The sequence below is a fragment of the Pelmatolapia mariae genome, linkage group LG9 (assembly GCF_036321145.2).
Source record: "Pelmatolapia mariae isolate MD_Pm_ZW linkage group LG9, Pm_UMD_F_2, whole genome shotgun sequence".
NCBI classification, from domain to species: domain Eukaryota; kingdom Metazoa; phylum Chordata; class Actinopteri; order Cichliformes; family Cichlidae; genus Pelmatolapia; species Pelmatolapia mariae.
In genome coordinates this window covers 3,470,001-3,493,091 of record NC_086235.1, presented here as the reverse complement: position 1 = coordinate 3,493,091, position 23,091 = coordinate 3,470,001, and the positions used below count along the sequence as shown (strand labels likewise).

The window sequence follows — 23,091 nt, the reverse complement described above, 5'->3', positions numbered from 1 at the left end:
TTCTGGCATCACTCAGAACCAGTGTTGGGACTAACGCGTTATTAAGTAACGCGTTACAGTAACTACGTTATTATTGTGGTAACGAGCACGGCCGTTGCTGGGATTTAGATAGGGTCGTTATTCGTTACTTCGTGTGGTGGCTATCGCGGCGCTTCGACAGATTCAGTAACATTAGCAAGTGGTGGAAGCCAGCAGGTGGATGAGAGAAAGAGGAGGCAGGAGGAGGAGAGGCAGGAGGAGGAGAGACCCGAGGCGGCCGTGTGAACTGAACTTCAGGTAAGAAGTTATGACCTGCAGTCTATCTGGGTCAGATATAAACCAAGTTTAGGTGGAGTTCATTTTCGTTATTCTGACTTTTTCCTACTGCGTACTAGCTAGCATGACGGAGTTTCTATACAGCGGGGTGGGTGCTATGATGTTAGTGATGTTGAACTTGTTTGTTTGTTTGTTTGTTTGTTCATAAGGTTAGTTAGTAGAGTTGCCAACCGTCCTGTAAAAAACAGAATCGTCTCGTATTCAGAGAAAATATCACGCGTTTCGTATTGAGGTGAAAGGGAGCACAGTTTGTCCCGTACTTCAGCTAGAATGAAAAAGACACAAAGCTGGAGCTGCACAGCTACCTCTTCTCTCATTCTCTCCCGTTTCTACTTCAATCATGAAACTGATCAATGATCAGCTGATCGGCTTTTCTCTCTTGTTTGTTTATCGCCCACTTTGCGCCAGAAAGAGGAAACCAGCGGATGTTGCACTAAATAACAGCAGCACATTTAAGCTTGATCAGCTGTTGTTAGAATTTATTTAATATTAATTTCTAGTATCAGCTGATGTTTGTTGGAGCCACAGCTGTAAAGCTGCTGGTCATGATGTCGGTTTGGATATGTGGTGAGAGGGAAACATGAAGATGAAACCAGGAGATGTCCTTACTGAATCATCAGAGCTGAACAGGTGATGGAGAAACAGGTTTACCTTTTAGGTGACATGAATGAGTTGAAGGGAAGTTATGAACTGTTTCTGAGAGACAAATAACAGCGGGATCCTTTTCTAAGTAGCTGACAGCTGGTAACTGTGCAGGGGCGGGTCTAGCAAAGTTTTGCCAGGGGGCCAGGTAGGGCATTAACAGGGAAAGGGGGGCACAAAGAAATACTTTTCTTTCTTATTCTCATTTAAAATGTCTAGCTTTTAAAAAATAATTATCTGAGTCTTACAACAAACGATTGATAGATTGATACATATACAGTCAGGTCCATAAATATTGGGACATCGACACAATTCTAACATTTTTGGCTCCATACACCACCACAATGGATTCCAAATGAAACGAATAAGACATGCTTTAACTGCAGACTGTCAGCTTTTATTTGAGGGTATTTACATCCAAATCAGGTGAACGGTGTAGGAATTACAACAGTTTGCAAATGTGCCTCCCACTTCTTGAGGGACCAAAAGTAATGGGACAGAATAAGAACCATAAATCAAACATTCATTTTTTAATACTTGGTTGCAAATCCTTTACAGTCAATCACAGCCTGAAGTCTGGAACACATAGACATCACCAGACGCCGGGTTTCATCCCTGGTGATGCTCTGCCAGGCCTCTACTGCAACAGTCTTCAGTTCCTGCTTGTTCTTGGGGTATTTTCCCTTCAGTTTTGTCTTCAGCAAGTGAAATACATGCTCAATCGGATTCAGGTCAGGTGATTGACTTGGCCATTGCAAAACAGTCCACTTCTTTCCCTTCAAAAACTCTTTGGTTGCTTTTGCAGTATGCTTTGGGTCGTTGTCCACCTGCACTGTGAAGCGCCGTCCAATGAGTTTTGAAGCATTTGTCTGAATATGAGCAGATAATATTGCCCGAAACACTTCAGAATTCATTGTGCTGCTTTTGTCAGCAGTCACATCATCAATAAATACAAGAGAACCAGTTCCACTGGCAGCCATACATGCCCACGCCATGACACTTCCACCACAATGCTTCACTGATGAGGTGGTATGCTTAGGATCATGAGCAGTTCCTTTCCTTCTCCATACTCTTCTCTTCCCATCACTCTGGTACAAGTTGATGTTGGTCTCATCTGTCCATAGGATGTTGTTCCAGAACTGCGACGGCTTTTTCAGATGTCGTTTGGCAAACTCTAATCTGGCCTGCCTGTTTTTGGGGCTCACCAAAGGTTTACATCTTGTGGTGAACCCTCTGTATTCACACTGGTGGAGTCTTCACTTGATTGTTGACTCTGACGCACATACACCTACCTCCTAGAGAGTGTTCTTGATCTGGCCAACTGTTGTGAAGGGTGTTTTCTTCACCAGGGAAAGGATTCTTTGGTCATCCACCACAGTTGTGTTCCGTGGTCTTCCTAGTTTTTTGGTGTTGCTGAGCTCACCAGTGCGTTCCTTCTTTTTGGGAATGTTCTAAACAGTTGTTTTGGCCACGCCTGATGTTTTTGCAATCTCTCTGATGGGTTTGTTTTGTTTTTTCAGCCTAATGATGGCTTGCTTCACTGGTAGTGACAGCTCTTTGGATCTCATCCTGGCAGTTGACAGCAACAGGTTCAAAAAGCAAACAGCACACTTGAAATGAACTCTGGACCTTTTATTTGTTCATTGTAATTGGGGTAATGAGGAAATAACACACACCTGGCCATGGAACAGCTGAGAAGCCAATTGTCCCATTACTTTTGGTCCCTTAAGAAGTGGGAGGCACATATACAAACTGTCATAATTCCTATACTGTTCACCTGATTTGGATGTAAATACCCTCAAATAAAAGCTGGCAGTCTGCAGTTAAAGCACATCTTGTTCGTTTCATTTGGAATCCATTGTGGTTGTGTATAGAGCCAAAAATGTTAGAATTGTGTCGATGTCCCAATATTTATGGACCTGACTGTATACCATCAAAACAGTGAACATCACTGTCACAATAGCGTTTGTTTTCATTCAAAGGCTTCATGGTTTTTCCTATAATGGTGGGCCGGTCTCCAGTCAAAATGCCCGGGCCCAGTTTTTTGTCCCAGTCCAGCCCTGTATGCAGCTCATCTGCAGTCTGGTGTTACCTACATCTTCCTATTCGGAAGGCAGAATTTCTGAGTTCTGAGTACAATCGAAAGCACCACGACTGCAGTTTTTGTGTTGGATGTAAAAAGCGCACATGACGCTGTGACATAGACTAGAATCATGGCAGCGGTCAATGACGGTCCAGGCGTGGGATTTCTCTCGTGGAAATATGCACATTATTTTTTCCTTTCTATTGGTAGGTGGCACACTGCACTTGTGACAAGTAAGCAAGCTAGAAGACTGGCAATCTTGCTGGGTATCCAGTTATGGAAGCAACACATTAACAAGAGAATTCTGAGTAAAACTAAAGTTACTTTCCCTAGTAACTAGTTAATTTGAAAGTAACGAGTAACTTGAAGTAACTGAGTTACTTTTGATAGAAGAACTAGTAATGTGACTAAGTTACTAATTTAAAGTAACTTACCCAACACTGCTCAGAACAGAAGTCAATCCTCTTCTAAGGACCATGAAAAAAACAGCACTTGCTTAGCAGTGATCAACCCATTTTAAATGGCAACAGTGGAAATGTCCCAGCAGAAGAAAGTCATGGGGTCAATGTTCATTCCACTCATAAAAATATTGCTTCATACGACTCAGGAAATACTGGGCAATACCACCAATGTGACAGCAAACCAACTGGGAAAGAACCTGTCTGCAACCCTTTGACAAGACCCTACACCCTAGAGAGCTCAGCTGTCACTGTCCACACTGCTTAATCCAAGATTTAAAACCATTAGTTTCCTCAGTGAAGACAAAGCACAAAATGCAGTGTGACGACTGACTGCTGAATGTGCAGCTCATGAGGCACACACTGGAGAGATCTACTGATCACCCATCGACATCACCTGCACCTCAACGAGTAGCACCAAAAATCCATCCTCCACAGGTAATGTCATGAATAGTTTATTATTAATATGAAGGAGAAAATTAGTTCAATTTCAGTTTAATTGTATTTATATAACCCCAAATCACAACAACAGTTATCTCGAGGTCATTTATATGGTAAGGTAAAGACCCTACAAAAAACACCAAATAAGTAAAAACATAAAAAATTAAAACCTTTCAGTACACATTGGTGTGATGTTACTCAGTCTTTCAGCTTTTAACCATTGGAAAAATCTTTATGAATAAGATACTAAGATGTCAGTGGCCAAGAAGACAGGGAGTCCCTTCAAAACCCCTAGACTAGCCAGGGGACGTAGCAGGGGTAATCTTCAAAATGTGGATTTTATTGTACCCCAAAAAAGACAAGGTTACTTCAAAAATACACAATCACGGAAATAAGTTGTTTTAAGAATTAAGTGGGACCGTACACAGAATTCTACAATGTATAAAATATAACTCAACAAAGTGACCTGCACAAATGAGAGACAGCTCAACCTATATAGCAACTTTAAACATCAAAGGTGGAAACCACAGAGACAATAGCTAAACATAATACAAGAATAATTCCCCGTCTAATTTGGTAAATTAACTGAATGCAAAAAATTAGAAGCGTAAACATCAATGAATATTACCAAATTATTTCAATTGTGTGGTTGTGGAAAATCATCACTTATGAGAAGAGTACACAGGAAATCAGATTCTTTTCAGCCATGGCTCTAATCGATCTGGAGGAGTTGCGATTTGTTTCAATAAATTCCCAGGGGGAATTATAAAACTGATGAAGAGGATCATTGGTTAACTCAGTGGTTCCCAAACATTTTTCACTTGGCCTCCCTTTGTTTTCCAAGAGCCCACCCCCTCCCCCCGCACAATTATGCAAATAAAAGTAAAATGCAATAAAGTACAGGTATCAGCATAATAAACTACTACACCATTTACGCTACTTCCACATCTACACAGGAATTTTTGAAAATGGGGTTTTTGCATGGGCCTTTTATCCACACATAAACGGTGTTTTGAATCACTAAAAACTGAAATTTAAAAAAAGAACTCTTGCCATGATTTGCGATTACCTGTGGACGAGGAATACGGAGATTTAGTCACACACACAGTGTTCTTTTTTGATGTCACACTGTGTGCTGTGTTATTGTTTACATGAGATGAATTTCTACAACGATGAATCGTACCACAATAAGGTAGCGATTCACGGAGAGGAACAGTTCGCAGCCGAGTGTGAAGCAGCGGGAATGAGGATCAGCACCTCCAACTCTGAGGCCATGGTTCTCAGCCGGAAAAGGGTGGAGTGCCCACTCTGGGTCGGGGATGAGTTCCTGCTCCAAGTGGAGGAGTTCAAGTATCTCGGGGTGTTGTTCGCGAGTGATGGGAGAAGGGAGCCGGAGATCGACAGACGGATTGGTGGTGCAGCTGCAGTTATGCAGACGCTGCACTGGTACGTTGTGGTGAAGAGGGAGCTGAGTGTAAAAGCGAAGCTCTCAATTTACCGGTCGATCTACGTCCCTACCCTCATCTATGGCCACGAGCTGTGGGTAGTGACCGAAAGAACGAGATCGCGGATACAAACGGCAGAAATGAGCTTCCTCCGAAGGGTGGCTGGCCTCTCCCTCAGAGAGTAGAGCCGCTGCTCCTCCACATCGAAAGGAGGCAGCTGAGGTGCTTCAGGCATCTGACAAGGATGCCTCCTGGGTGAGGTGTTCCAGGCATGTCCCACCGGGCGAAGGCCCCAGGGCAGACCCAGGACACGCTGGAGAGATTATATCTCTCGGCTGGCCTCCGGATAAGCTGGAGGAGGTGGCTGGGGAGAGGGATTGTCTGGGTTTCTCTGCTTAGGCTGCTGCCCCCACGGCCCGGCCCCGGATAAATGAAGAAAGGAATTTATTGACACTGGGGGTCTGCTGTCATGAAAGAAGACAGGAAGCTACAGTGGGGAATGCGATGCTGATGCTTTAACATGAATTTAAACGCTCATAATTGTTATAAACTTAGAAGTAGGTTTGCAGGAGACTCTCCACCTTAAATGTAAATGTAAATGTAAGACAACAAGAGGCCAATGGCCCAGTGGATGCAGAGTGGGGGTCTCAGTGTTTGTAATACCTCAACTCTGTTTTGTGTGTTGTGTAGCAGAGAGGGGAGAGAGGAGATTACTTTTATGACCGGCAGGAAGTCACTTACACATACACACAGGTACGCGCATACATTCACTCACGTGCACTAACATAGACACACGGCTATGCGCACACACAGGCACTCACATGCTCGCACATACACGCACAAACACAGAGTTTGCAACACACCATGGGGGTTTTATGATGGGGTCGCTTCTACAAAACTGTGTTTCACAGACAAAGGACTGAAGATTTGCAGAGGGACACCGGCCTTGCACGTCTTCCCGTCTAGAAGATGCATGCTTTACTGAAGATGAATTAAGATGAATAAAGGTTTTTGTAAAAATGACTACTGAGTCCAGTGCCGTCTCTGGATGCCCGAGGAATAAAAAAGAACCGGGGTGAAACTGCTTTTCGTAACATTACCTCCTGTGTATTTAAGTCCTCTGTTTTCTGTGTTTCATTGTCAGGTCGTCTGTTTTGCTACACCATAGTCTCGTCATAGCTTTTATAGTTTGGTCACAGTTTCATAGTTCAATTCTATTCAATTCAGTTTTATTTATATAGCGCCAAATCACAACAAAAGTCGCCTCAAGGCGCTTCATAGGTACAGAGAAAAACCCAACAATCACATGACCCCCTATGAGCAAGCACTTTGGCGACAGTGGGAAGGAAATATCTCACTTTTAACAGGAAGAAACCTCCGGCAGAACCAGGCTCAGGGAGGGGCGGGGCCATCTGCTGCGATTGGTTGGGGTGAGAGAAGGAAAACAGGATGAAAGACATGCTGTGGAAGAGATACAGAGATTAATAACAGATATGATTCAATGCAGAGAGGTCTATTAATACATAGTGAGTGAGAAAGGTGACTGGAAAGGAAAAACTCAATGCATCATGGGAATCCCTGGCAGCCTACGTCTATTGCAGCATAACTAAGGGAGGATTCAGGGTCACCTGGTCCAGCCCTAACTATATGCTTTAGCAAAAAGGAAAGTTTGAAGCCTAATCTTGAAAGTAGAGATAGTGTCTGTCTCCTGAATCCAAACTGGAAGCTGGTTCCACAGAAGAGGGGCCTGAAAACTGAAGGCTCTCCCTCCCATTCTACTTTTAAATACTCTAGGAACAACAAGTAAGCCTGCAGAGCAAGAGCGAAGTGCTCTAATAGGGTGATATGGTACTATAAGGTCATTAAGATAAGATGGGGCCTGATTATTTAAGACCTTGTATGTGAGGAGCAGGATTTTGAATTCTGGATTTAACAGGAAGCCAATGAAGGGAAGCCAAAACAGGAGAACTCTGCTCTCTGTTTCTAGTCCCTGTCAGGACTCTTGCTGCAGCATTTTGGATTAACTGAAGGCTTTTCAGGGAGTTTTTGGGACATCCTGATAATAATGAATTACAGTCGTCCAGCCTGGAAGTAATGAATGCATGAACTAGTTTTTCAGCGTCACTAAGAGACAGGATATTTCTAACTTTAGAGATCTTGTGCAGATGGAAGAAAGCGGTCTTACATATTTGTTTAATATGTGCATTGAAGGACATGTCCTGGTCAAAAATGACTCCAAGGTTCCTCACAGTGTTACTGGAGGCCAAGGTAATGCCATCCAGAGTAAGAATCTGGTTAGATACCATATTTCTAAGATTTTCAGGGCCGAGTACAATAACCTCAGTTTGATCTGAATTAAGAAGCACAAAGTTAGCGGCCATCCAGGTCTTTATGTCTTTAAGACATTCCTGCAGTTTAACTAATTGGTGTGTGTTACCTGGCTTCATGGATAGATAGAGCTGCGTGTCATCTGCATAGCAGTGAAAATGGATGCTATGTCTTCTAATGATGCTGCCTAAGGGAAGCATGTATAATGTAAACAGAATTGGTCCTAGCACTGAACCCTGTGGAACTCCATAATTGACCTTAGTGTGTGAAGAGGACTCTCCATTTACATGTACAAATTGGAGTCATTAGATAGATATGATACAAACCACTGCAGCGCAGTATCTGTAATACCTACAGTATGTTCTAATCGCTCTAATAGGATATTATGGTCGACAGTATCGAACGCAGCACTGAGGTCTAGCAGGACAAGCACAGAGATGAGTCCACTGTCAGAGGCCATAAGAAGATCATTTGTAACCTTCACTAAAGCTGTTTCTGTGCTGTGATGAGCTCTGAAACCTGACTGAAACTCTTCAAATAAGCCATTCCTCTGCAGATGATCTGTTAGCTGTTTGACAACTACTCTTTCAAGGATTTTTGATATGAAAGGAAGGTTGGAGATTGGCCTATAATTAGCTAAGACAGCTGGGTCTAGAGATGGCTTTTTGAGTAAAGGTTTAACTACAGCCAGCTTGAAGGCCTGTGGTACATAGCTGATTATTAGAGATAGGCTGATCATATTTAAGATCGAAGAATTAATTAATGGCAGGACTTCTTTGAGCAGTTTTGTAGGAATGGGGTCTAAAAGACACGTTGATGGTTTGGAGGAAGTAATTATTGAAGTTAACTCAGAAAGATCAATTGGAGAAAAAGAGTCTAACTTAACGTCAGTGGTACTTCCCTCACATCGCTGAAACATGTAAATGACAAGAAAGCCCCTAAACTTATATTTCTATTCAATAAGTTCTATTTATGTTAAAAGGAGGCCTCCTCTCTATCTGAGATGTGGATCATGATTTCCCTTTCTGTTCACACTGTTTGTGTCTATGTTCTCACATTCTACATTGCCCCTTTTTCTTTCTTTCTTTTGTTATTTCTCTTGCTTTTCTTTTTATGTCTCCTGTTCTCTTGTTGTAATGCTCAACCGTATATATTTAGATGCATGGATAACTGATGGTGCCTTATATGTTTACATTGTTTTTGACAAATAAAGGTTATTTAAAAAAACATAGGATCGGCCATCTTTTTCGAGTCACGTGTCCAAACAGCATCGAATCAAAGCAGATCAGGAAGAAGGGGGCGGAGCAAAGTGTGTGCGCAGGAGAGGAGTCCAGCAGAGAGAGCTGCTTTTGCATGAAACGCGAGTAAAGTAGTGAACTTAGAGGAGAGAAACAAACTAAAGTATCGATCATATACCTAGTGATGGTGAGATGAAGCCTCGTGATGAACTGAAGCTTTCCACCCAATTGGTCGACTCATGGTTCGAAGCATTGTGATGATTCATTTGCTCTACTGCGCCATCAAGTGGACAATTCGAGTGAAGCTCTGTGATTATAATGATGTGTAAACCTCTAAACTGAATAAATAAATTGTTTTCGTGGTTATTTATCCCGAATATTGTCTCAGTATGTGTGATACAAAAGAGAAAGTGGAAACTACCATGACAGAGTTTTGGTATGATTGTGTAACTGTTAGCCTCAGACAGTCAGTCAATAGTTTAATTCAGATCATAGATCAGTACATTTGCATATTTTTATAACTATAAAAAGAAAGCTGACACTTTCGAGACCTTATCTAATGTGTAAGCATCACAGCAGATGCCTTTGTGTCAACGTAGCTGAGGCTAAAACAGAAAAAACGATTTTATAAAAATATTCAGCAGTAGATCAAAAACGAAAGAAAACCATTAATCAACACATTAACATTACCTGATGCTGCTGAATTGAAGCAGAGCAAATTACAGAGGTTTTATTAGAGACACACCTTAGCGTTTTGCAATTTTGCATAATGTTAAAAAGTTTAAATTTGTTTAGTAGCCTATTGAACGGCAGAAATTAGGTTTTCTTTTCGGAAGTTTTTCAAAGGGAAAAAACAGCGGCCGACAGCGCTGTAAACAACGGAGGGCTTATGCGTAACAAACAAGCGAATAATGCAGAAAACAGATTTTTAGACGGGAAACTGTTCTTGAAGTGTGTGTGTGTGTGTGTGTGTGTGTGTGTGTGTGTGTGTGTGTGTGTGTGTGTGTGAGAGAGAGAGAGAGAGAGAGAGAGAGTGTGTGAGAGAGAGAAAGCTGTGCATAAAGTGTGATTTTATCCTGGTGGAAGCAAAACAGCAAAAGTCAGAGGAAATTCATGACGATGTTTATGTGAAGCGTAGTTTCGATCTCCTTTTGCTGCTGGTTCGGTCAATATTGTTTGAAGAGAAATAAAACCTGCAGCTTCAGAATCAGCGCAAAAAAGGCGTAAACACGAAGCACGGACCCGCCGACGGATCAGAATCAGTGAGCTGTCGGCTTTCAGCCCCGACCGTGTCCGTGAGAAAGTGTGTCTGGTGAGAAAGCCGACATCTCACTGATTCTGATGCGTCGGCGGGTCCGCGCTTTGAGTTTACGGTCTTTGTGCAGAATCGGTGTACCTGCTCTCATTTACTGTTTTAGCTGTTTGGTGGTTGTTGAATTGTAGTAATATTTATATTAAAAATCGATTCAGGATTTTAATGAATCGATATCACGTTATCCAAGCTAGAATCGATTTTAATAGATAATCAAAACCTGCTCCTAGTAACTGTGTAATCATGCTTGTGTACATCTGGATAATGACACAAACTAGTGTTTGGTGCTTCACTTTTTAATAAACTAAAAGACAGAAATCAGATTATAGGATCTGTAGTGTTGTTTATTTATATTATGGTGCTTATCATTCGCGATATTTATTACTGTGTGCATACTTTATTGGGAGATGAAATAAAAAAATCTCTTCCTTGCTGGTTCCATCGAAGAAGAAATGCTCAGATAACTATGTAACACGTATGTAATCCAATTCCACAACACAGTGAGATGGGGAAATCAGCTGTGTTTTGCTGCCCATTTTATTTCGAATCTGGCGCGAACCGGTGAACCATTCCCTGAATCAGTCACGTGGTACGGACTACAAACGAGGCCTCGAACGTCACTGCATACGTAATCAAAGCAAGCCTCGATACGCGCTTCACAAAAACGCCCCCGAGATTACCCGACACACGATTCGACGCTTCGACACACAGGACACATCACTACATATACCACTACCAACGCCTGGATCGATATCTGCATCGATCTGCCCACCCTTGTCTCCTGGATCGTAGCTGAGATCAGCGTGAACCACGTGGGTCTCTGCTCCCTGATCTGTTTCCTGTGTTTGGAAAGAGTTCCAGCTTCATCACGGAGTTTCTCTCGGTTAGTGGGCTCATCTAAAGGCAAGTACCGAGCTAACTTTAATGTGAAGCAAAAAAATGGCTGCTTAACACTTTAAAATATACTACCGTTCTTTCTTTGGTGGTGCACGAGTGGGGCCAATTTCTTGAGTTCATTGCACGCCTAGACTAGGAACGTAACAGTACTGGGTCTGACACGCAGTGTTTTGTGTATTTTTGTATATTTTTTATTTTATTGATTTTATTTTTTATTGTGTTTTTCTCAGTTTCTTGTTTTATTCTGAAAGAGTCTGGTGTATTTTTGTCAGTGTTTAACTTCACTTCCCAGTGACATCATTATTTTTAATTTCAGTCAGCTGTTTCCCCATGTGTTCTCACTCCCCCTGATTACCTCCCGTATATTTAATTCCTTTGTTTTCTGTGTTTCATTGGCTGTATCCCAATTCAGGGTCTGCAGCCTTAAGGGCAAGGGCGTAGATTTGGCGTGGACGGAAGGGACATGTCCCCACCAATATCCAGCGATTATTGAATTGTCCCCACCAATAATTTGATCTCTTCGAGTAAAGAAGAAAAAAACGATCTGTCAACGTCTCATTCACCTAGAGGCGCAGAAAGAGTTAAATTGTTCTCTACTGGAGTCCTACCGCATGTGACAAATATGGCCAATGTGATTGGCTGTGCCTTTCAGGGAGCTCTGTTTAGTTTTAGCAGCGGCAAGCCTGCGCTGGACCTGCAAGGAGGAGAGGAGGACGGCAGCAAAAAGGAAGAACCTCGATATACGAAAGTATTTTTCAAAGAAACCTGTAAGTCACTTAAAGCCAAGTTAACTCATAAAATGTGTCCATCATAATAACGTTACAGGCTATGCTAGGCTTTGGCTCACATCAGTCTAAAATTGTATGTAACCATAAATAACGTGTTTTGGAAACTAACTGCACAACAGGCAGCACTATTAGTTCTCTCAGTCTCAGAGTAGCATTTCTAATTTTGATTGAAACTGTCAGAGAAAACGGCAGCCTCGAGCAAGCCAGGATATTAGTTTACAGAGGCCGTTAAAATTATATGTTTAACGTTAAAATGTTGGTGACACAATAATTTCATCCTAATGGTACTGACATATTCATAGGGTTCATTTTTGAGACAAAATATCATGAGGTAGTCATGATTTTGCAAATGTTCCACCTTGTAGTGCAGTTTGCACAAATTGTTTTAAAAATGCACTCACCCTACAAACATTACTGATGAGTCAAGATCTGCACAAAGTGACAGAAACACTGAAGCAGCTACACATTTTATTCTTATTGTCATGTATGTCCTATTTGTCAGGTGACAGAAGAACTAACACAAAGCTCAGAGAGTAACGGTGATACAAGATCACAGGTGAAATTGGATGATGACTTGATGGTTCATGACTGTATTTGAAGCACATGTGACTGCATGTATTTGGAATGTCTCACTGTTATTTATCAGGTGATAGAAGCAGCTCTGCCATGTTGTAGCTCGGACAGTGGTGAAGAGGCAAGGTCACAGGTGACTGACTGATGATTTGGTGCTATAGATTAACAAGAGGAGAAGGCATGTGCTTGGCTCCTTCACATAGTGGACGTTGAGTTGTTGTGTGGGACACCAGTAGTGCATGTCTGTTGCTGTAACAGTAGTTCATGTTTAGAATAAAACATCCCAGCTCACCGATTTGATAGTGTGCCTAAAATGTTGCATAATTTTGCTGAGAGATCTTTTACTTTGTGGTGATCTTAGATGAGTAGTTTTATGGACAAAAAACCACCAGGTCATTCAGTGTTCCCTTAGTGCTAATGTGTAAGAGATGCTGGCTGAAGTAAACTAAAGTCTAAAATACTTAGTCATTTGTTTAATAGTAATTTAACATTATATAATTCACATATAAAACTATGAATTGTAATTTTAAATGGTTTAAAAGCATGTAGAATAGCATATGTAGGCAAGTATATTTCTCCTTTTTTTTTTTTTTTTTAATCAAGAAGCAAAAACAAAAAGGAAAAAAAAGAAACAGGGCAGGGTTCGATGGTTGAATCATCCGTCCCCACCAATGCCAAAACCAAATCTACGCCCTTGCTTAAGGGTCCTCAGGGGCCGCGTACTCAAAGACCGCTAAGGCCGGAAGTGCGAGGCTTGTGAAATGCTCTGGTTGCCTAGCAACCATGACACTAAATGGCAACGTTTCATACAGCATTATTTGACAGAAATGAAGGAGAAAATCTTTTGTTCATTTGTTTGTTTGTTTCTACATGAGCTTTGATTTGATAAGTATCTGAGGCTGAGACCACGGGACTGTGAAACATGATTGTTGGGCTTCATTTCTGTACTGAACAGTCATTTTAAGATTAGCTAGTAAATAACAATTAGCTCATGTTGTTCATGAGACTAAAGTCATCTCACTTTGGTAATGTAAATATAATATGGCCAATATTAAAGTTATTATTTCAATCATTATTAGTTATTACAGCAGTGAATGACTCTGTGTCAAATACTGAGCTTCAGTAAAGATTCAAGCTGCATGTATTTATATTTCCTGACACCTTAAATCTTCACTCAAAGACAGGTTCCTTTGACACTGTATATATAACTGTGTTATATATAAGAGACAAATATTGTTCTTTTAATATGTTGGCATTACTAAATTTCTCTCAGTGCTTACTTTAAATATCCATGAAATCATCACATTCTCTGTAGGATTAAGGTCAACTATTGAACGGCGTATATTTTAAAGTAAAGGCTTTAAAACCAAGTTAGTACAAACATCACTAATGTCACATAACTTTGCCGACATGTTGTCAACAGTAATGTTTTAATGTTCTTCATTATTCAACATTTGCACATAAATACGTGACATATTATTCAGTACTTACTTTTAAAAGTTTACTCTTCGGGCGCTCCTCTTCCGCCGTTTTTTTTCGGTAAAATTATCCACACCCACCGCCGTGCTATGAAGTCTGGGATATGTTGGGCCACGAAGTCTACACTGACCCATCCTTAAAATTCAGGGAAATGAAGGACGCATTTGAGGGCCGCCCTTTAAGTCTGCAGACCCTGAATTGGGATACAGCCATAGTCAGGTCGTCTGTTTCGCTCCCACATAGTCTCGTCATAGCTTTTATAGTTTGGTCACAGTTTCATAGTTGTCATAACCCGTTCTCAGTTTACTAGTTCGTTTCTGTTTTTACCTCAGCGTTCATGGCGTGTGTGGTGTGTGTGTGGTTGTACATTTCCAGTAGCTTTACTTTGCAGTCAATCGCTACTGTGACGATATGCTCCAAAATCATGTCCAAAACACAAAAACGGAAAGATCGCGTTAAGTTACAAAGAGCAGAAGGTGGGAACACTCACCACTGTTGTGTCATAAAAAAAATCTAATGATCAATTTTGACGTTTAGATCGATCGGTTGCTTACATCACTCAACACAAGCAGAACTGCATTACTGCATGCAGAAGACACATCGTCCACATTCAGAAGCACATCTCTGTATAGTGACAGTTCTTATGATTTAAACAGGCAAATGTTCAGCATTCAAACTACAGGTGAAGAATAGTCAAACCAGATGTTTCCCCCCTTTATGTCGATATCAGCTAGTCAAGTACACACCTACACAGCATGTTAACAAACCGTGAAAAAAAGCCACACAAAAAATGAATGATTGCTGGTAAGGGTTTCTATACATTAGTATTTACGAAGGGTATGTTGTGACTTGCGTTCAAAATTACAGTGGTCCCTCGCTATAACGCGGTTCACCTTTTGCAGCTTCGCTGTTTCGCAGATTTTTTAGTACCAGTTTGCTTTTTTTTTTTTTTTTTTTAAGTTACATCACATTGTGTCCTGCGTCCTGATCGCTGCAGACCATTGTCGATCTCCTGTACAGTACAGAATCACTGCATCGATCGCAGTGTGACTCTGAAGTGCAGTACTATATGTTTGTATGTTTTTTTCCCCAACAAACACAACAATGTCGATGAAACTTTTTGCACCTTAAAAAATAAAATTGGCCACTTGATTTCACCTATTTTTAGAACATAACACCCGCAATAAATGAGGGACCGCTGTTTACAAATACTGAGAAATATTATATAAATATAATATATAATTTCTCTGTTTTGCTCTGAGGTGCGGGGGAAAAATATCGACAGGCATCTACATATATATTCTGTAAATGCCCAAGACATCTCGAGAAATGTAAATCGCTACTTGATTCATCCATTTGGTTGACTTGTTTTGGAAAAAGCGGCAGTAAACAAGGAGCGAATATCACACCGGAAACCAAGCGCCCTACAGGAGTTTTCCCACTGGAAGTAGCATATGCTAAGGTGCACAGAGTCTATAAATGCTGAGTTCAGTTCATGTTGAGTTTAGCTCCTGAATGAGGTCTTCTGCTGCTCTCCTCGGTGTCTGTTCACAGTTTATTGTGAGCACGTTGAGAGAAGAGTGAGAGAGTGTTTGGAGAAAAACACCAACTAATCATTAGCTCAGCATGCTGGGAGAAGTTGGAGCAGAAAAGTCTTTTCATTGTCCCTGCAGCTGTTTTTCTGCCTGCACCAAACCTCTACAGCCTCATTTCTATTTGAAGTGATAACAGGAAATCAGAGCGATCTGCTGCAGTATCAGGGTCACAATAAACTTTATTGTCCAGCTGCTGTGGATGAACACATGAGAGGAAGTGAACTCCTACAAAGTCTCATTTCAATCAGTCTGGCTGCTGTAAAGTGATGCACAGGAAGATGTTAACAAAAACTAATGAAACAGAGATGAAAGTAAACAGTGTTCATATTTGAAAGCACAGAGAATAAAAATATATTGTGGTGGTTAATGTGCAGCTCTTGGTGATTTGGAAGAAGAAGAATGTTTTTAATCATGCTGTGGATTGAATGTTGGATTTTATTTATTTTTGTGTACAGAAGACAGAAGGTTTTTCTACTTGTGGTTTATGATGGACAGTCTGAGTCTGGTCCAGCTGCTTTACCACACCATGATTTATTTATGTAACACTTTAAAAACAACACATGCTGTGTGAGGGTTATATTTCTTAAAGAGTCACGATTGTCATACACCTGTCATGTATGGAGAAAGAACCCAGGAATAAAAATTCATATCTATACTTTTTGTGTCCCAGCTGAGTAACAGGAGGAGAAGAGTCTGGTGGAGCAGCAGAGGAACAATTTCAGCCATTTGGACTCAGCTCAGCCACTACAGAGGAAACAATGACTTCAACACAGGAGGTGAGAAAAATATCTCTGTTACATCTATGGCTGTGCGATATGATGAAACATTTATCAGATGACGTTATGAAAACATCTATCGTTTCATATTATACGCTATCATTTGCTTCGTGGTTTCCCAAAATACACTGTTTACGGAAATGTTTTTTTCCTCTTCAACACCTTATCGAGGACTTTATTCCTAAATGAAGGGCTACCTCTGTAGCACGGACATGATTTGATTCTGAAAAGTGTGACAGAAACCAGAAAACTGTACTATGCAAATTATGCCGCAAACCGGTCCCCACCACAGACTCAAACACGGCAAAAACTCTTCAACCACCTACGCAAGAATCACATGAAAGGGAGAGTTTATGGGTGAGACGCAAAAAGAGCCATCAGGTGCTCAAAATAAACCTTAGACTCAAACATTAGAACAGGTTTTTCCCTGCAACACGCAATGCAATAAATACTCACAAAGAAAATGGCGTCCGTTACAACTTAAGTCTAAAAATATATAGCTTCATGCATCGGTCAAAACACTCGACTCCAGCTACACGATGCCCAGCTGAAGACTCTTCACACAAGTCGACTTGTGTGAAATTCACACATCTTTTTCGAGTCACGTGTCCAAACAGCATCGAATCAAAGCAGATCAGGAAGGAGGGGGCGGAGCAAAGTTTGTGTGCAGGAGAGGAGTCGAGCAGAGAGAGCTGCTTTTTCATGAAACGGGAGTAAAGTAGTGAACTTAGAGGCGAGAAACAAACTAAGTATCGATCATATACCACTACCAACGTCTGGATCGATATCTGCATCGATCTGCCCACCCTTGTCTCCTGGATCGTAGCTGAGATCAGCGTGAACCACGTGGGTCTCTGCTCCCTGATCTGTTTCCTGTTCATCACAACTTGGACGATCGTGGATTAAGAGTTGGCAGTTCGTCTTGTAATCGGAAGGTTGCCGGTTCGAGCCCCGGCTCGGACAGTCTCGGTCATTGTGTCCTTGGGCAAGACACTTCACCTACCGCCTACTGGTGATGGCCAGAGGGGCTGATGGCGCGATATGGCAGCCTCGCTTCTGTCAGTCTGCCCCAGGGCAGCTGTGGCTACAACTGTAGCTGCCTCCACCAGTGTGTGAATGTGAGAGTGAATGAATAGTAGAACTGTGAAGCACTTTGAGGGTCTCGAAAAGCGCTATAACATAATATAATATATAATTATTCTTCTTATGAATTTTTTATAGATGCTTTAAGGCTGTAAAACCCCTCTGTACACACTTTATACATTTTTCTCTTACAGGCAACAAACATTTTCATCCCATTGCATTTCAGACCCAGCACCCACACTCAGACAAAAACTGGTTCACCCGAAAGACAAAATTCCAAAACACAATCTTCACAATCTGGTGTAAGCTGTACGGGACAAGACTCAGCAGTCCATCTGCATCTAAAGGACAAAGGTCACTCTTTTGAGGATGCCAATGTTCACATTTTGGACAGAGAGGACAGATGGTTTGAAAGAGGAGTGAAAGAAGCCATTTATGTCCACTGTGAGTGACCATCTTTGAACAGAGGCAGTGGCTTACGACACCAACTGTCTGATTAGGTAGAGGATCATCAGGGGGTCCTTTGTCCCTCTTTGGGGGGAAACTCCAGCTGGGTTTAAATCTGGGACTCGCGGCCATTTGACCTCAGAACTGAAGAAGCTTCTCGGATGAGAGGTGAAACGTCTTCAAGCAACCTAAAGAAGTCCAGACACTTTTCTTTCCAAGCTCCTTAGACTACGATGACCTGGATGACTGAGAACCTTCACAGACATACGTGCTCCAAATAAAGAACTTTGTGTTGTCAAGATTGTTAGCTAATCATTTACAAATCAAAATTGTCTGTATATACAAAAAAAGCGCACATGTAAAACTGCGGTGTTAGGCAGTGCGGTTGAAAAGTTTGGGTGCGCCTCACTTTTGTTATCATGGTAAAAAGTTAGTCTACTGGAGTTTCAGTTTGTTCCACGACTGCATTTCACTCACTGCCTCTGTTTGTATCTCTGTCACTGCAGGACCAACATGGAGCGAGAAGTCAGCGCTCTCAGGAGGCCGACAAACCTCACAGAAGAAAGGGACACAAAAAATACAGCTGTGATGAGTGTGGGAAGGATTTTGCTCACAGTAGCAACTTACGACATCATCAAGTTACCCACTCTGGAGTTAAAGCGTACAGCTGTGACTTGTGTGGAAAGTCTTTTACCATGGCTGGAAGCTTAAAAACACACAGACTCCTGCACACTGGAGTTAAACCATACAGCTGTGATCAGTGTGGTAAAGCTTTTGCTCGTTTTAGCACCTTACGACATCATCAAGTTACTCACTCTGGAATTAAAGCGTATAGCTGTGATGAGTGTGGAAAGTCTTTTACCCAGGCTGGAAGCTTAAAAATACACAAACTCGACCACAGTGGAGTTAAACCTTACAGCTGTGACCAGTGTGGTAAAGCTTTTGCCGTCAGTAGAAGCTTACAGAATCATAAAGTTATCCACTCTGGAATTAAGGCATACAGCTGTGATCAGTGTGGTAAAGCTTTTGCTCGAATTAGTGGCTTAAAGAGTCATCAAGTTACGCACTCTGGAATTAAGGCATACAGCTGTGATCAGTGTGGTAAAGCTTTTGCTCGAAGTAGCGAATTACAAAGTCATCTAGTTACGCACTCTGGAATTAAGGCATACAGCTGCGACATTTGTGGAAAAACTTTCTGCCGGCTACTTAGCCGAAATTTTCACCAACGCATTCACACCAAAAATGATTTTTGCTTCTGTGATCAGTGTGGCAAACGGTTTGTGGCATACAAATACTTACGTGAACACATGTTTACCCACACTGAGGAGAGACCTTATAAATGTGACCAGTGTGAGAAGACTTTTAAATCTCAACGTTACCTGAGAGTCCACCAACAGATTCACACCAGAAAGAAACTCTACAAGTGTAGTTACTGTGAGGTATGTATTTTTCTTTTTGCACTTGCACTTTTGTTTAAGTATTTTGTAAATTAAGTTTCATTTTAAAGATAAATGAGACATGAAAACTTATATGTATCTATAGATAGATAGATAGATGTGTGTATATGTATAAATAAAATATGAGATGGACCGATCCTATATTACGTATCGGTATCGGTCCGATATTGACCTAAATTACTGGATCGGATATCGGCGAGAAATAAAAAATGTAATCCGATCCATTAAATATCAAAAAAGCACCTCACAAAACTTGCGACACGGCGTAACTCGGCTCATAACCGTAGCACGCCGGAGCAGTATGCCTCACCTGATAGAGCAGCTGTGTGTATTTGTAGCCTCGCTAGCAAACCAGCATTTCATCTCTGAGGAAGTTATCCCAGAGAGAAGTAAAGCAAGTGTGTAAGTTCATCTCTGAATGTTTGTAAAGCATTCCCATGTTAAGCTTACTGCTTAATGATCAGCTGATCGGCTTTTCTGTCGCGAGTCCGTCTCTCTTCTTTGTTTTTGGCCCACTTGGCACCAGAAAGAGGAAACCAGCGGCTGAACAACAGCAGCACGTTTAAGCTTGATAAGCTGTTGTTAGAATGTATTTAATATTACTTTCTAGACCAGGATCCTTTTCTACGTAGCTGACGGCTGGTAACTGTGCAGGGGCGGATCTAGCAAAGTTTAGCCAGGGGGGCCGACAGGGCATGAACAGGGAAAAGGGGGGCACAAAGACATACTTTTCTTTCTTATTCTCATTTAAAATGTCTAGCTTTCAATAAATAATTATCTGAATCTTACACCCAAAGTTTTAATCTGATGTAAAATGTATAGAAGTCCATTACTGTATATAGTAACTGTTAAGTCTAATATACCTTAGTAAGCTAGTACTTTTTCCTTTGGGAAGATACCATCTGCGCAGTCTGCAATTCTGTAGAAGAAAGATGTTGAATCTATTTAATTATTCTTGAAAAATAATTTATTTCTGTGCATTTTTTTTCACCCTGCATCAAATTAAAGATAAGATAAGATAAGATAAGATGACCTTTATTAGTCCCACACGTGGGAAATTTGTTTTGTCACAGCAGGAAGTGGACAGTGCAAAAGTTATGAAGCAAAAATTAGAATAAAATAAAATAAGAATAAATACAGTACACAACTGTACAGAATAGAATAAAATCGAATACTATATACACTAGAATAAAATAGAATAAAATATACAATAAGATAAAATAAAAATGCTATATACAACTGAGTAAAAATACAACGATGCCGGAAAAGATTATTGCACATTTGTGTTATTGCACATTTGTGGATGTGTGTGTTTGATCAGTTAAAGTCTTTGTTGTGGAGTCTGACAGCAGTGGGGAGGAAAGACCTGCGAAATCTCTCCGTCCCACACCGTGGGTGCCGCAGTCTCCCACTGAAGGAGCTGCTCAGTGCTGTCACAGTCTCATGCATGGGGTGGGAGATGTTGTCCAACAGGGATGACAGCTTAGCCACCATTCTCCTGTCACTCACCACCTCCACTGGGTCCAGAGGGCATCCTAGAACAGAGCTGGCCCTTCGGATCAACCTGTTCAGTCTCTTCCTGTCCCCAGAAGAGATGCTGCCGCCCCAGCAGACCACACCATAAAAGATGGCTGAGGCCACCACAGAGTCATAGAAGGTCTTCAGGAGTGGGCCCTCCACTCCAAACGACCTGAGTCTCCGCAGCAGGTACAGTCTGCTCTGCCCTTTCCTGTAGAGGGCGTCTGAGTTATGAGTCCAGTCCAGTTTGCTGTTCAGATGAACACCAAGGTACCTGTAGCTGTCCACAGCCTCAATGTCCATACCTTGGATGTTCAGTGGTTGCAGTGGAGGATGTTTGTGCCTGCGGAAGTCTACCACCAGCTCCTTGGTTTTACTGGCATTGATCTGGAGGTAGTTCAGCTGGCACCAGTCCACAAAGTCCTGAGTCAGTCCTCTGTACTCCTTGTCGTCCCCATCAGTGATGAGGCCGACTATAGCAGAGTCATCAGAGAACTTCTGCAGGAAGCACTGGGTGGAGTTGTGGGAGAAGTCTGCAGTGTAGATGGTAAAGAGGAACGGAGCCAGAACCGTTCCCTGTGGGGCCCCCGTACTGCAGACGACCCTGTCCGACACACAGCCCTGAGTCCTCACATACTGTGGTCGGTCGGTGAGGTAGTCCAAAATCCAGGTAGTGAGGTGATGGTCCACTCCTGAGTTCTCCAGCTTGTCCTTCAGAACCGAGGGAAGAATAGTGTTGAAGGCACTGGAGAAATCAAAGAACATGATTCTCACAGTGCTTCCAGCGGTCTCCAGGTGAGCGAGGGAGCGATGTAGGAGGTGAATGACGGCATCATCCGCTCCAATGCCAGGCTGGTAGGCAAACTGAAGTGGGTCCAGTGATGAGCTCACAAGGCGCCGAAGCTGAGCCAGGACCAGCCGCTCCAGGGTCTTCATCAGGTGGGATGTCAGAGCCACCGGCCTGTAGCTGTTGAGGTCCTTGGGGCGTGAAGTCTTTGGCACTGGTACAACACAGGAGGTTTTCCAGAGCTGTGGGACTCTTCCCAGCCTCAGGCTCAGGTTGAAGAGGTGCTCCATCACCCCACACAGTTGGTCCGCGCAGGACCTGACGACCCTCGAGCTGATGCCATCTGGGCCCGCTGCCTTCTTGCCATTAATCCTCCTCAGTTCCCTCCTAACCTGGGTGGTTGAGAGAGTCAGGTTGGAGCCTTGTGTTGATTGTGTATTGGATGCTATTGTTGGGGGTGGGGAGGAGTGAGCAGGGTGAATAGAGGAGGTGTGAAGTGTCTGAGGTGTCAGAGGTGGAACAGCAGCAGTGGGGTGGGTGAGTCTGCAGCCGATGTTGGAGACTGCCTCATGGCTGAATCAAATCTGTTGAAGAAATGATTCAGTTCATTTGCCCACCTCACATCCCTCCCAGGCAGAGAGTTCTGATGTTTGTGGCCTGAGATGGTTCTGAGGCCTCTCCAGACTTCACCAACGTTGTTTTGCTGAAGCTGGTTCTCCATCTTCTGCCTGTAGCTGTCCTTCCCATTCCTTATCAGTCCCCTCAACTCTCTCTGCACCCTTTTCAACTCCTCTTTGTCTTTGGATTTGAAGGCCCTCCTCTTCTGCTTGAGGACGGCTTTAATTTCTGGGGTAATCCAAGGTTTGTTGTTGGAGAAACACCGTACAGTCCTGGTAGGTACGGTGTTATCCACACAGAAATTAATATAGTCAGTAATGCATGTGGTAAGGCTGTCGATGTCCTCTCCATGGTCGTCACAGATCACCTCCCACACAGTCGACTCAAAACAATCCTTAAGAGCCTCCTTGCTCTCCTCCGACCATCTCTGCACTGTGCGGGTGGCTGGTGGCTCCCTGCGCACTAAGGGCTCATACACAGGGACAAGGTGCACCAGGTTGTGATCAGATCTGCCCAGTGGAGGGAGAGGTGATGAGCTGTATGCCTCTTCTGCATTGGCATACAGTAAGTCCAGTGTTTTATTGTCTCTGGTTGGGCAGGTCACATACTGGGTGAAGGTGGGCAGTGTGGAGTCCAGTGAGGCATGATTAAAGTCCCCTGATATTATGAGGAGGGCTCTCGGAGATTGTGTTTGCAGTCTGCTGACCACTGAGTGGAGAGTGTCACAGGCTGCATCCGCGTTGGCCGAGGGGGGGACATACGCTGTTATCGCGATAACATGCGAGAATTCCCGGGGCAGGTAGTACGGACG

The 23,091-nt window shown here is 42.5% G+C and overlaps 1 protein-coding gene and 1 long non-coding RNA gene across 2 annotated transcripts in view; both read left to right on the top strand.

Moving 5' to 3' along the window:
• The window catches only part of LOC134634825 (zinc finger protein 224-like), a 212,177-nt gene that overhangs the window by 79,337 nt on the left and 109,749 nt on the right, over window positions 1-23,091 (top strand). The window lies entirely within an intron of this gene.
• The window catches only part of LOC134634818 (uncharacterized), a 15,347-nt gene continuing 3,174 nt past the window's right edge, over window positions 10,919-23,091 (top strand). The window contains exons 1-4 of the long non-coding RNA XR_010573801.1: window positions 10,919-11,165; window positions 11,572-11,926; window positions 16,265-16,370; window positions 18,407-19,339. This is a non-coding gene — a long non-coding RNA (uncharacterized LOC134634818). The remainder of the gene's footprint in view (window positions 11,166-11,571; window positions 11,927-16,264; window positions 16,371-18,406; window positions 19,340-23,091) is intronic.